Here is a 13,561-nt window from a genome sequence, read left to right as displayed (position 1 = left end):
GTCACTATGATCTTTGTCGTACTTGTAACTCTGATTTTTGGGCGCGTAAGCGATTATTAGAGAGTCAAGTCTTGATCGTCATATTGAAAAGACGCAAATTGTAGTCAGTTTATAGAATGTGAACTTTAACAGTGAGGAAGATATTTTCAAGTATGTTTTATATTGTGAAGTGATGTTTTGTGTGTTACGTGATATTGCAACAAAAGAAATAAAAAAGAAGTGTAACTTAAATTCGGAGTGCTGATTACTTTTTACATCACGATTGTGCTACCTTGCAAAAGTTTAATCTTCAGGAATGATTTGTGAAACACATGTATAAAACTTTTGAATATCGCATAATAACAGCTAGGCCTATTTGCATCCGGGCTTGGAACCATCACCACCTAGATTATCGACGATTGAGCCATGAGTTCACAACGAGACCAGCGTGGGAAACACGGAAAGATGAGTGCCTAGTTTATCCATTATTTCATGAAATGACTTTATTAACTGTGCTCTACTGACACCTGCTACATAATATAACTTTGTTGTTGCCCGAAAATGCAATATTTAGCAGCGGGAGAAACACTACAATCATAATTAAATTTTACCTTTGTTGTCGTAGGGTTGTTAGAGTTATTATACAAGAAATACCAGGGTCTAGTAAAGTAACTGTTAATGAATCTGATGGAAAGAAGTTGTTGGAGGGCATTTACTGTCCAGATCGACATGAAGGCTTATATTGCTTGTACGAAGAAGAAGTACAAACATTATGTCTGCAACTTTCTTCTGGAGCAGAGGTTAAGTATCGAACTAAATAATGTAAATGTCATGCGACTAGGGCCTCCCGTCGGGTAGGCCGTTCGTCTGGTGCAAGTCTTTCGATTTGACGCCACTTCGGCGACTTTCGCGTGGATGGGGATGAAATGATGATCGTTAGGAGAACACAACACTCAGTCCCTGAGCGGAGAAAATCTCCGACCCAGCCGGGAATCGAACCCGAGCCCTTTGGATTGACATTCTGTAGCGCTGACCACACAGCTACCGGGGAAGCTATATTTTAGGTTTTAAGTTGCTGTTGATTAAACGTTTTGCTGTGAATATATGATTGGTGGTATATAATTAAAGAGAAGCGACTACAGAATCTTATTAATGAAGGGTGTTCTTGTTTAAGTAATAATAGTTATGTTATCAAGTAAAGGAAGGAATGGATCATTAAGATACCATTTATTTCAAGTGTTTAACATGAGAACACAGTTAGTTTAATGACGATCACTAATTGTTTCTTTTGTGCTGCAGTGTGTTACCAATGAGTGAAGAGGGCAGTGAGGTGCTAACGAGTAAATAAGTTATGGTTAAGAAGCAGTCTATAACTTACTGACAAACTAAATGCTGTGTAAACGCCCTTTACTAGTGGTATAAAAGTTTGTGGGGTCCTTAAGTGAGTTTTAAGGTATACTAGATTATGTGGGCGCACTGAACTACCAGTAGTAGAACTGGATAGTCGTTTCACTTTTAAGTTAAATGCTGTTGATGAAAGGCCAGACAGTGATATATTCTCTAATATCTCATCCATGGTGAAACAGCCTCAATTATTAATTCATTTGTTAGTGATGTAAAGTTCTTTTAAAAGAAAGCTTTAAGATTATGTTGAATCAAAGTGTGAACTGAAATGGATAAAAAACTCCAGTTATCATGTAGCATGTTCTAACTGCAAGTGATGGACTTATTCTGTGTTATTGTTAGCAAAACCTTTATACGAATTGACTGGGCAATGCAACTCCCAATAATAATAAAGAAAAAAGGTCACTGCAAAATACATTCGGACCCTTAGGCACTAAATCCTCTGGCCCTGTTCAGAAATGATAACTGAGGTCCCTGTGCACATAGCAAATAAATTAAACTGTCTTACCTCTAAAGCAGGAAGGGCGGAACGCGATATATTCTGGCCTTTCATGAAAAATATAAATATGCTAGCTATAGGCTCAGAGGTGTGCAATGCTGGTCGTAAAAATGTACATGAAATTCTTTTGGCAGATAAATGAAAACATTTAAGAAAAATCCAACGTCTTTGAGAAACATGTGACATAAACAGGGAGGCGGAACTGATTGTGGTGAATTGCTAACACTGAGTTTCTTAGTGAAATTATATTGCTTAAGTTGAGTCTGTCTTTTCAAAAACATCCGACAATTGAAATTAAATTACTCAGAAAAAATTACATCCTTTTAACTAATTGGTTCACAAACAATGAGATTTATACAACAAGTATTATCTAATCTCGCTAAAAAGCATAAACACAGATCATCAAATTACATATACCTGTTTAGCAAGTCTTAGAATCATTACAAAGACAAATATCTCATTATCCTTATCATCAAATCAGTTTACATACATTCTGTGGTTACTCAACAATTGACAATTATCAGTCAACTAACCTACACTAATGCGCTGGCAGAAGGAGATTCATAAATATTAAACATCTTTGCATTGCTTGTGAGAAGACATCTGCTTACTTGTTGTCGTAATTTCTACTTTATAATCTAACACTTGGTGGCTTCATTCACAGAGCACATCACAAAAGCTGCCTACTCCACCCTCTTTCGCTTACCGACGCCTACTTACAACTGTGTGCCAAGTGCTCCCTTACTTCAACACTACAACCTCAGAGCAGAAGCAGTATCTTTGGCTTAGCGGTCGTGCACAGTCAGAGATCCGCTTTATACAGTCTGTCAGAGACTTAAATAGTTTATAATAAAATCATTTCGTCTTAGTTTACATTTATGTTGTTATTGCATTCGGGTGCCACATTCAAGTGTGCTGCAGTGGACTCCTTTCAGTGAAAAGAATGAGGATACTGGAAATATGAGATAGGTCTCTATTTTACAGTTGTTTTCAGCTGCTGAGGTAGAAGCTAAGTTCTTGTGACAGAATTATTGGTTTAGTGCCAAAGAGCATATACGTTTATTTAAATTAAATTCCTGCAGGTTCAGTTGTGTAGCTGCATAATCTATTTTGTAGTCTCTTTAATAGGGTGACATGTTGAATGAATATCAAAGAGCAGAAACGCCACATGCATCTAAGCAAATCCTTGCATTTGCAACAGTCTTGTTGTCTTCAGAGCAATGCATGCACTGAGTATAAAGGGATATGAATTAAGCTATTCTAGCATATTGAAATACGTGGTGTGGAGACTTATTCACATTGTCTACATCTGAAATGAATTAGATAATGCAACAGCATTTAATGATGTAATACAAGGTATTTACGTAAATGCATGCAAAAATTTGACAGGACATAGAAGATGCTCCACTGAACAATTTGAGGTAGGGATCTTGGAGTAGGAGAAGCTGTGGTAAGGAGATAAAGCGAATAAAATCACATTGCCTTGTACTTTTTTATTTACATTAGTTATAGTTAACTCCATAGACCATCACTAACACAATGAACGTATCATTTGTACTGTATCTTAAAAACTGTGCTGAAACTGACGGCCAACAACCTCAATTCAAGCATGAAATCGGTGAACATCTTCAAGACTGGGTGTGCGAGTGGTGCTCATGTTACCAGGTCCCTCGTTTCTTATTTCGAATGAACCAGTCTCCCGCATTCGTCGATCGAGAGAAAAACTCTCGTCATGACGGTGATGCCTGTTAGAAAATCGTTCTCAGTACAGTTTTTCAGCGGCGAGAGCATTGCAACGTACTTTCCCATACACAAGATGCATGTCAGTGAGTTCCGCAAAACTGTACCACTAGTGCTCCATCGTACTGTAGCATGAGTCTCTGAAGAGCGCCGAGTAATGAATTGGTCTTTCGTTGATCCATAGCACGCTCTGTCATGGGAAAATGTAGATACGATACAACAGAGCCACCTTATGGGCGGGTTCGTAGTTAACAGACTAGTCCTCCTTGTTTCCTCGTAGGAACTAAAGAATGTACATGTGAATAAACATCACAGTACAGGTAAACTTTTACGGATGTTGATTGTAAATAAGTTGGAAAGCAGTAATTCTAGACAAAGCGGTAGACAAGTTTACTTCCATATTTCCTTAAACTGGCTTCTCCGACCCCAGGCTCGCTGCCTCAAATTGGCTCTTGTAACATTTTTGCACCCTCTTACGGAAACACTCTGTATAAATGAGTAACGAAATCGAAGTTGCGACCCTGTAAATAATCGGAAGTTTTATTCCTGTCTGAAACATATAATGTCATGACGTAACATAAAATTAATGAAAAGAAATGAATGACTTAATATTTTAAGGATTGGAAATGTTTTATACTTACATGATGTAGTATGTGTGTAGGTGCTATGTTGTCGAGTTGCGCAAGGGATTGATCTGACAAGTACCCTTTGGCTCCTGCAAGAAGCAATTTCCACCCCACACTACTACAGAAGTCAGACAGACGCCTTTAATGTACCAAAAAGAAATGCCTGTAAAACTTTCAGCAGTAAATATCTTCTGGAGTCGTCACTGTAAGGAAAAGACACAAAAATATTATATTTTCTTACATAACTAGTGGGATACTTGGGTACTGGAGCATTGCTAGTTAGTGTAGGAAAAACATTAAATAAACAAAAATATTTTTATTGCAAAATCTGAGAAAATCATGTGAAACTTTTATTTATAAACTGATACACAAATTTCCAGGTTCTTTTTGGAATAGGAGGTTACCTCTTATGGATAGGAATCCTGTTAATGAAATTTATATACAAAGTGTGGGAAAGCTCTTTTATCGCTTTTCTTTAAGAATGTTATTTACTCGGCAAAATGGCTGAGAGCTGCGCCTACTCAACTTGAATAATTATCGGATTGAATTTTTCTAAGTACGGTCGAGGCTGTTGCGTGAGAAATGTAATGGAGTGACGTGAATGAAGTATGTTATTTCTAATGGAGGAAAGATGGGTCTCGCCTACGCTGTAGTGCACAATACCGTTGCATGGGGGCTTAATTAAAATAAAATGCAAATAATTTTAATTTTTTGCTTTAGTAGCTGTCTGTTCGATTACGAAGTCTCGTAAACGGTTGGCCCTGACTAGTATTATTACGCTATCTGACTGCATAGAACAATAACAAAGAATGAAATGGAAATTCTCATTAACACAATTAATTAATTAAGTCCCCAGCAACTATAAAACCTACGAAACCAAAGCACAAGTATAACTGTTCTGTGTGTGGAAGTATGACTCAACGTACGCATCTGGCACGGTTCTTCTTCAACAACACAAGAAATTTTAAATATCATTTATACTGAATTAATTAAAGGAAATAGAAATACCATAATTACTCAAGAAAACCAGAATTACACTCTAATCCCAGAACACAAGCCAGATGCTTTGTTGACTGAACCTGTAATGAAGCATTAATTACGACATTAAATAATGAAAAAGAAATCAAGTTTCGTTACCTTCATATATTGACCAAAATCACTCTAATCATTACAATATATCTCCACACCGACTCGCTATTACCACATCTCAACAAGAACATTTCAGTATCACATCTCAGCAAGCACTCCCTACTAGCACATCTCAAAAAACACTCTCTGCTACGAGTTCTTAACAAGCACTGAGTACCACGAGTTCTCCCAAAGCACTGCCCACTACGACATCTCAATAATCACTGCCAGTGGAGGCGGCGGAACAATACTCTCTAGCGCGATCTCTGGCGCTGTGGCTCAGTGTAGCCACCTTTCATATGCCCTTCCTCCACGGGCTAGAATTTGATGGTATTTTTGCCAGCATTGGTGGTGAAAATACCACCAAATTCGTCAAAAAAATACAGACAAAAATAAAAGATAATATTAATGCGTAAATATCATATAACTAGATAAAATTTTGGCTTTGCACTGACTTTTCAATAACCTAATATATAAAATACAGTAAGCAATACAAATTCTTTCATACATGTGTCTTTACATAATAGTTTACACAAGTATTATGTGGTTAAACAGTTCAATCAATAGCGTCAGCAATGACGAATATGTGCAGGTAAGAGTCTCATAACTTTTCACAACAGTAATACACAAAAATTAGTTTGTACAAATATTCACATAAACGCTTTCCATAGCCCAAGAAACAAGTAGTTGACAGTTCCAGCAGTAGCACCCATCAATGGTCAACAGGTGCAAATACCAACAAGTGACATTTTTTCAGTAGAAACAGTCCATCAGTGGCACCCAGTAATGTTGAATAGGTGCAGACACCAACAAGTAACACCATTTCAGTATAAGCAGTTCCATTAGTTGCACCAGCAATGTTGAGCAGGTGCACAGAGCAACAGGTGACATCTTTTCAGCAGAAGCAGTCCACCAGTGGCACCCAGCAATGTTGAGCAGGTGTCGACACCAAGAAGTGACATCATTTCGGTAGAAGCAATCCATCAGTGGCACCCAGCAATGTTGAGCAGGTGTAGACATCAACAAGTAACACCGTTTCAGTATAAGCAGTTCCATCAGTGGCACCAGCAATGTTGAACAGGTGCAGATATCAACAGGTGACATCTTTTCAGTAGAAGCAGTCCATCAGTGGCACCCAGTAATGTTGAATAGGTGCAGACACCAACAAGTAACACCATTTCAGTATAAGCAGTTCCATCAGTGGCACCAGCAATGTTGAACAGCTGCAGTCCACAGTCCATAATATTCACTTTCACTAATCACACTGTTCATCAGCAGAAATAAAACATGACTAAATGTCACACATCATGTTGAGAAGTGCAGCACCATCACTAATCAGACAGTTCAGGCATGAACAATAGTTTGAATACACATACAATGCTTTTACACTAAACAGACAAATCATAACAAACCCACAAATGAAATCAGATAATTGTCCTATTAACTATTACAATACACAAATACCAGTAAACCTATAATATTTATGGGTGTCAGTGCAAGCCACAACAAACAAGTAAAATAATATTTAGGAGATAGGTTGGGATCACTTCTCTGAGATTATAAAAGGAAAACACACAAAACACACTCACTCATCTTTCAGCCACATTAGTGCTACTGTGTAATTGAATAGTGTTAACTGTGTAAATGCAATTCTGTCAAAATTTTATGTTCATCATGTGTATCAAGTAGTAGTGGCAGCAATGTATAACAGTCAATAATAGTTAGTCAACGTCATTGTCATCATGTCAAGACCAATGTTTGCCAAGCCAGATCAAAATGTACGGTTGCTTAACAACTGTCAGTGAGCCAAGATATGCAAATACTTCCTCTCTTCAAAAAAAGTATATACTGCTTATTGATTTAACAAAGTGTGTGTGTAGACAATCTTCTTTGTACTTGAGTGTTCTAGTCTGCCATCTTCATCCTCCTTGTTCCATATAGACCAACAAAAAAGATATGCTCCTCACTTACTTCACCTCTTATCCACCAAACTCCAATAATCATCAGCATTACATAATCTCAATACTTCAATAATACCTCATTTACCTTACCTGTTGTCCACGAAACTCCAATAATCATCAACTTCACATAATCTCAATACCTCTATAATACGTCGATACATATAAACCTCAGCACCAATATCATTTCACTTCCATAACAACTCTATCCTCTGGTCGGTCTCCTCGAACAAGTACAGACAAAATCCTAGTGCAAATTCAATTCAGCATCCCATACAATCCGAAGACACAGTGTCAACACACAACCTCTGTGTAATCAATCTGACCCAAATCTTCTACTCATTATAAATTATAAGATACATTTTGGTTCCTTGTCCATCCTTAAATAAAAGAAATGCATACATGACCTCTAACAGCCTTTAGTTTGAATAACTTTCAGTAAGTAAGTACGATTACGAAGTGTTAATGATCATAATATTTCACAGTGTGTACACCACTTCAAGAATCATGGCAAACAGAAGCAAACATGTGGAGTATTTCTTGTGTCAAGTGTCACTTCCTATTTCAATTGCTCACGAAGAATGCAGTGTAATAACTGTCAATGGTCTAAACCTAGTGTTGGTATGTCATGTCGTTAGCTTCCTTCCTATTAGCATAAATTTATACAGCTTCCATAAAACCTCCAGCTCATGTGGCTTCTATGAAGTTTCTCGTTCTAATGTCGTTCGTCGAATTATAGCAGTTCATTTTCCTATCGTAAAAATATCAGGCACTGAGCGTAAGCAAAACATGCAATAGCGCGACAATATACCAGTAGAGAACAGAATGTCAACAAGTGGATGCAGCACAATCCCTATAACGAGTCTCTGCCAAGCGAACAATCTATAATTAATACCATAGTGTGACCTAAACTCCATGTTCGCACACAGTATATCAGCATTTCTATACACCAAATTAAAGAGTACTTATGACAACAAACAGAAATGTGTAAATATGCAATCCATACGCAAAGCAGCAAATATGTATCTTACATAATAAACAGGTCATTATCATCATATCAGCATAAGCAAATAAATGTTCATATGTAACCTTAATAAGTAAACATGAAGGCGCAAGCAGATAAATCACAAAGTGTAACCTACATACGTAACCACAGTCAGCACAATTATTCAGGTGACAATTATAATTTAAATAAATAAGCACAGCAGGCACATAATAAAAAAAATATGACATCAGTGAAAAGGCATAGCAGCCAAGCGATGCATAATATACACAAGTAATAACACTGTTCATTAATCAATAATTGTCAAAATCAGCAAATGTACACAAGCACGTCGCTTCACAAGTAAATTCATAGAACATGAAATTAGCACAAAGTATGAGTCACGTAATCGCAAGCAGCAAATTACGTCTAAAGTACGTACCTAAGTGGAAATATGTTACCTGAAAAATAACCTCAATTAATAGTTACCCTTTATAGTTTATTACTTTTTTTTTCTTCGAAATTACATTCTTCCTGAAATTTTCTCCATAGCAAGTCGTCTTAACGTCGGACACGCACAGAATTTACCTGAAGGTCTTAAATATTTTACACAACCGTATCCTGAAAAATACTGAACGTTAATAACATAATTTATAAAGTCACCATAGCTTTATACTGAATTTAATCCGAGAAATTAGACTGTGTATTTGTTTACGTCTGTCAGTGCATTCGCACTGAGCGCTCGATCAGCTGTAGGCGCGTGACGTGGGAAGTGATTGTTTGCGGTCAACGACTGCCTTGTGCGGCGCGCAGACTTCACTGTTGCTTTGAGTATCTGCCGCCGCCGGAACACGGCGCGGTATCCTTGCATTCTCCGCATGTTTACGTAGCTGTTAGTTTCTCTAAAGTATGTCATTCCACAAAAATTTTTACGTTCGATATATGATGTATTCCCTTAGAGCGCCGAGATTTAAGAGTTTCTACTTCAACAGTGTTATCATGAATAATTTTGCGAATTCTATATGGACCGTTATAAAGCAGAAAAAAATTGCGACACAAGCCCTTTCCTTTGTGAGACAAACGATGAGACTTAATTAACACCTTTTGACCAACTGACAAGATTTTTAAACGACCAGGACGTTTAGCTGATTTCTCTCTTCTAGCAGCCGCAGATGCAATATTTCGTAGAGCCAAGTTGACAACTTCAGAATGCCGCAGTTTCCGTGAAGGCGGAAAAGGAACGATTTCAGAAATGCGATTTGTTGGTACTTTATTTTTTAATATCAATAGAGGCGGTAAAGAAGTTGAGTCATTAGGAAGTTCATTCAGAATGTTTTGAAAAATATGAAGATACTGATCCCAAGTTCTGTGATTCTGATGACAATAAAGACGGCACAATTTATTGATTTCCTTCATCCATCTCTCTGAAGCATTAGATTGAGGGTGAAAAAGTGAAATGAAAATTGGTTTAATCTTACGACGCCGTAGAGTACGAAGCCAAATTTTAGAGCGAAACTGTGATCCATTATCTGATATAACCTTATCAACATGACCCACTTCTTTAAGAAAATGTTTGATGAAAGCATTAGATACTGAACGAGCTGTTGCTTTGCGTAAAGGTGTAAAACACACATATTTTGGTGTCAATTCCACTGCTACGAAAATGTACACAAAACCATTAGTAGAACGAACCACTGGACCGAACAAATCGACTGCAGCCATGTCCTTTAATTTCGCTGGAATGATAGGAAACGACGGTGCTCTGTGAGAAACAGTTGGCGGCTTAGCCTTTTGACATAATTTGCATTTGGCAAGAACAGAACGAATACGTTTTTCCATATTACTGAAGTAGCAATTTTCTCGCAATTTATGAAAGCATTTTCTGGGACCAAAGTGCACATAACTGAAATGCGTAAATGAGGTGTGGCCAAATCATCCAATCTAACAAAGCGTCTAAGAAAATTACAGACACCATGGAAACTACGAACATCACGTTTTGTGGAAGGAAGAGCATAATTACAAATAGTGTCTAGTTTCTCTGGATCAGGAAGAATACCTTCTGTAGAAAAAATGTGACCGAGAAATTTCACCTGTGAACGACCAAATTCAGATTTTTTTTTTTAAGTTCACTGTAATGGCAACTCTTGCAAAGATACGTAATAATGAATCCAAAATTTTGTTGTGCTCACTCCAAGAATGTTTAGCTATAAGAATGTCGTCAACATATGAAGTAATATTGTCACGAAGATAAACAGGTAAAATTTCTTTTAAACTACGAATGAATGCTGCTGAAGGTACAGTAAGTCCAAATAGTAATTTCCAAAGTCACTTTTGGGTAAAACAGTCAAATCCGGTTATTGTTTACTTACTGTCTAGATAGATGGATAGTAAAAGAATTGTTTTTATATAGATACAAAGAATAGTGAAAGAGTAGGCAGCGGTGCAGAAAACTAAGAGGGAAATAGCACCACTACAGCTCGGGGCCCTGTGAACGCTACGGCACATATTCACTTAGTATAGTGAATCCCCTGAGGACTTTAATAGCTGCACATAAATTTCAGTTTGTGACTTAGTGGCAAATTTGGCGGAAGTGCGTACGTAAATTGATCTAACCATGCACGTGGATGTATGTCATTCTTAGAATTGCGAAATATCTTAATCTTCCGAACAGTCAAGAAGTGTTTATAGTCAACGTTTTCGCCTTGTGGCGACAAAGACCTACCGCGTCTGTCCCAGTCCCAATGTCGATTATTGTCAAGTTCCCGCGCCTGGCGCTCTCTTGTTACATCCCGTAAATGAAACAAATTACTTTCTTCAAAGCCCTCTGCTATCTGTGATACTAAAATTCGTCTGCTGTCTTTTCCTACGATTTCGCTTTCAATATATTAGTCTTGCTTTTGTAATGCCTCAAATTCCCTTTTGACGCGTTCATTAACTTTTCCCTGATTTTCAACATGCTTATTTAGATTCTGGTACTCTTCGGTTTCTGCAAATGGTAATGGAGCTGTATCATCCGAATCTCTATCCCCATTTAAACTAAGACTTGTCAATTTATCTGGAATCTCCTCATCTCTTTCCAATAAGTTTACGTCTTTCGTAAGTATCGCAACTCGGGTTTCGGTATTGTCACATTTAGTAGTTGATTGTCCACACTGTTGCGTTAAGTTATTTATGCTGTCATTTGATACGGATTCCTCGATTCTCTCAATTATTTCTTCCTTATCATGTGCAAGTTGTAAATTTAATTCTGAAAAATTTTGTAGTATTACACGATCTTTTTCTTCCCGTTCTCTGTCCTGTTCCTCTTGTCTGATTTCTGTTGAAATTAAGCTATTATTGTGAGCCTTCAAAATCGGTTGTACTTCTTCTCTAATTTCTTTCTTTGATTCATCTTTCGTGTTTTTGAAACATGTCCCTGTTCGTGAGCCTAACTGTGTTTCCATTGTTTCCATCTCGGTTTTACTTGTTCCTACTTGTGAGCCTAACCCTCTTATCGCTGCTCTTAATTCAGATCCCCATGAGTCTATCTGAGATCCCAAAGTTCCCATCTCTGTTTTAAATTTAGATTCCAACTGTGATCCCAGATTTAATATTGCACCCATCAACTGCTGCATATCTTCTGTCGTTAATTTCGTATTCTGTGAATTTTTTGATTGAGAAAAATTTTGAAATGGTTCCGGACTATTTTCCTGACTTATTACATTGTTTTCAACTCCATTATTCATCATACTGTTGTCCTGTGTTGGCGAGTTCGCCAGGTCAACAATTTCGTCATTCTCACTATCCATCATTTTTGCCTTCTTCATCGATCACATAATCATTTACAAAACATACAAAACTCGTCACTATATGAAAATTACACACAATGCCTCCTTATTTCCAACAATACCATTCACACGTTTCCCTCAAACACGATTAATCGAACAATTGAAATAATTGCACTAATTGTCAAACCCGTAGACAAAACAACAGAAATGAAATTTTGCAAAATAAATACCATTAGAAGAGTGACAATTACCAAATCTACACATTCAAAATAGACTACAATTACTAAACTACAAATTACTACAACAATACTACTGTCTACTATTTTTACAATCAGAAGAATTCCAAGGACGATCCTGGCAGGGTCGCCACGTGCATGGGGGCTTAATTAAAATAAAATGCAAATAATTTTAATTTTTTGCTTTAGTAGCTGTCTGTTCGATTACGAAGTCTCGTAAACGGTTGGCCCTGACTAGTATTATTACGCTATCTGACTGCATAGAACAATAACAAAGAATGAAATGGAAATTCTCATTAACACAATTAATTAATTAAGTCCCCAGCAATTATAAAACCTACGAAACCAAAGCACAAGCATAACTGTTCTGTGTGTGGAAGTATGACTCAACGTACGCATCTGGCACGGTTCTTCTTCAACAACACAAGAAATTTTAAATATCATTTATACTGAATTAATTAAAGGAAATAGAAATACCATAATTACTCAAGAAAACTAGAATTACACTCTAATCCCAGAACACAAGCCAGATGCTTTGTTGACTGAACCTGTAATGAAGCATTATTTACGACATTAAATAATGAAAAATAAATCAAGTTTCGTTACCTTCATATATTGACCAAAATCACTCTAATCATTACAATATATCTCCACACCGACTCGCTATTACCACATCTCAACAAGAACTTTTCAGTATCACATCTCAGCAAGCACTCCCTACTAGCACATCTCAAAAAACACTCTCTGCTACGAGTTCTTAACAAGCACTGAGTACCACGAGTTCTCCCAAAGCACTGCCCACTACGACATCTCAATAATCACTGCCAGTGGAGGCGGCGGAACAATACTCTCTAGCGCGATCTCTGGCGCTGTGGCTCAGTGTAGCCACCTTTCACCGTTAGCTGTAAAGCCTGCTGCCTGCATCGTTCGCCGCTGAAAAATAACAGAACTATCTCTTTCTATCTGGATTTACCTTCACCAATCGAACTCTCACTACGCTTTGATGAAGTCAAGGACTCCTATCAGCCCCTAGTCTAACTATTGGTGTGGTACACCGGTCAGATGCCCAGTGAACCGCGATGCAACTCAATGTTCGCTCGCAGGCGCTAGCTAATACTCGGTCTGTGTTCATACTGCACATTAAGTGTCGCGGCCAACACACTGAACAAACACTTTATTGCGAGCGACTCCATATAGAGTATTACTTCGATTCGCTAGTAACAGACGCGCTCTCTCAGTGCA

Source organism: Schistocerca nitens, chromosome 6 (genome assembly GCF_023898315.1).
Source record: "Schistocerca nitens isolate TAMUIC-IGC-003100 chromosome 6, iqSchNite1.1, whole genome shotgun sequence".
NCBI lineage: Eukaryota > Metazoa > Arthropoda > Insecta > Orthoptera > Acrididae > Schistocerca > Schistocerca nitens.
Note: the sequence above shows the minus strand (reverse complement) of the source record.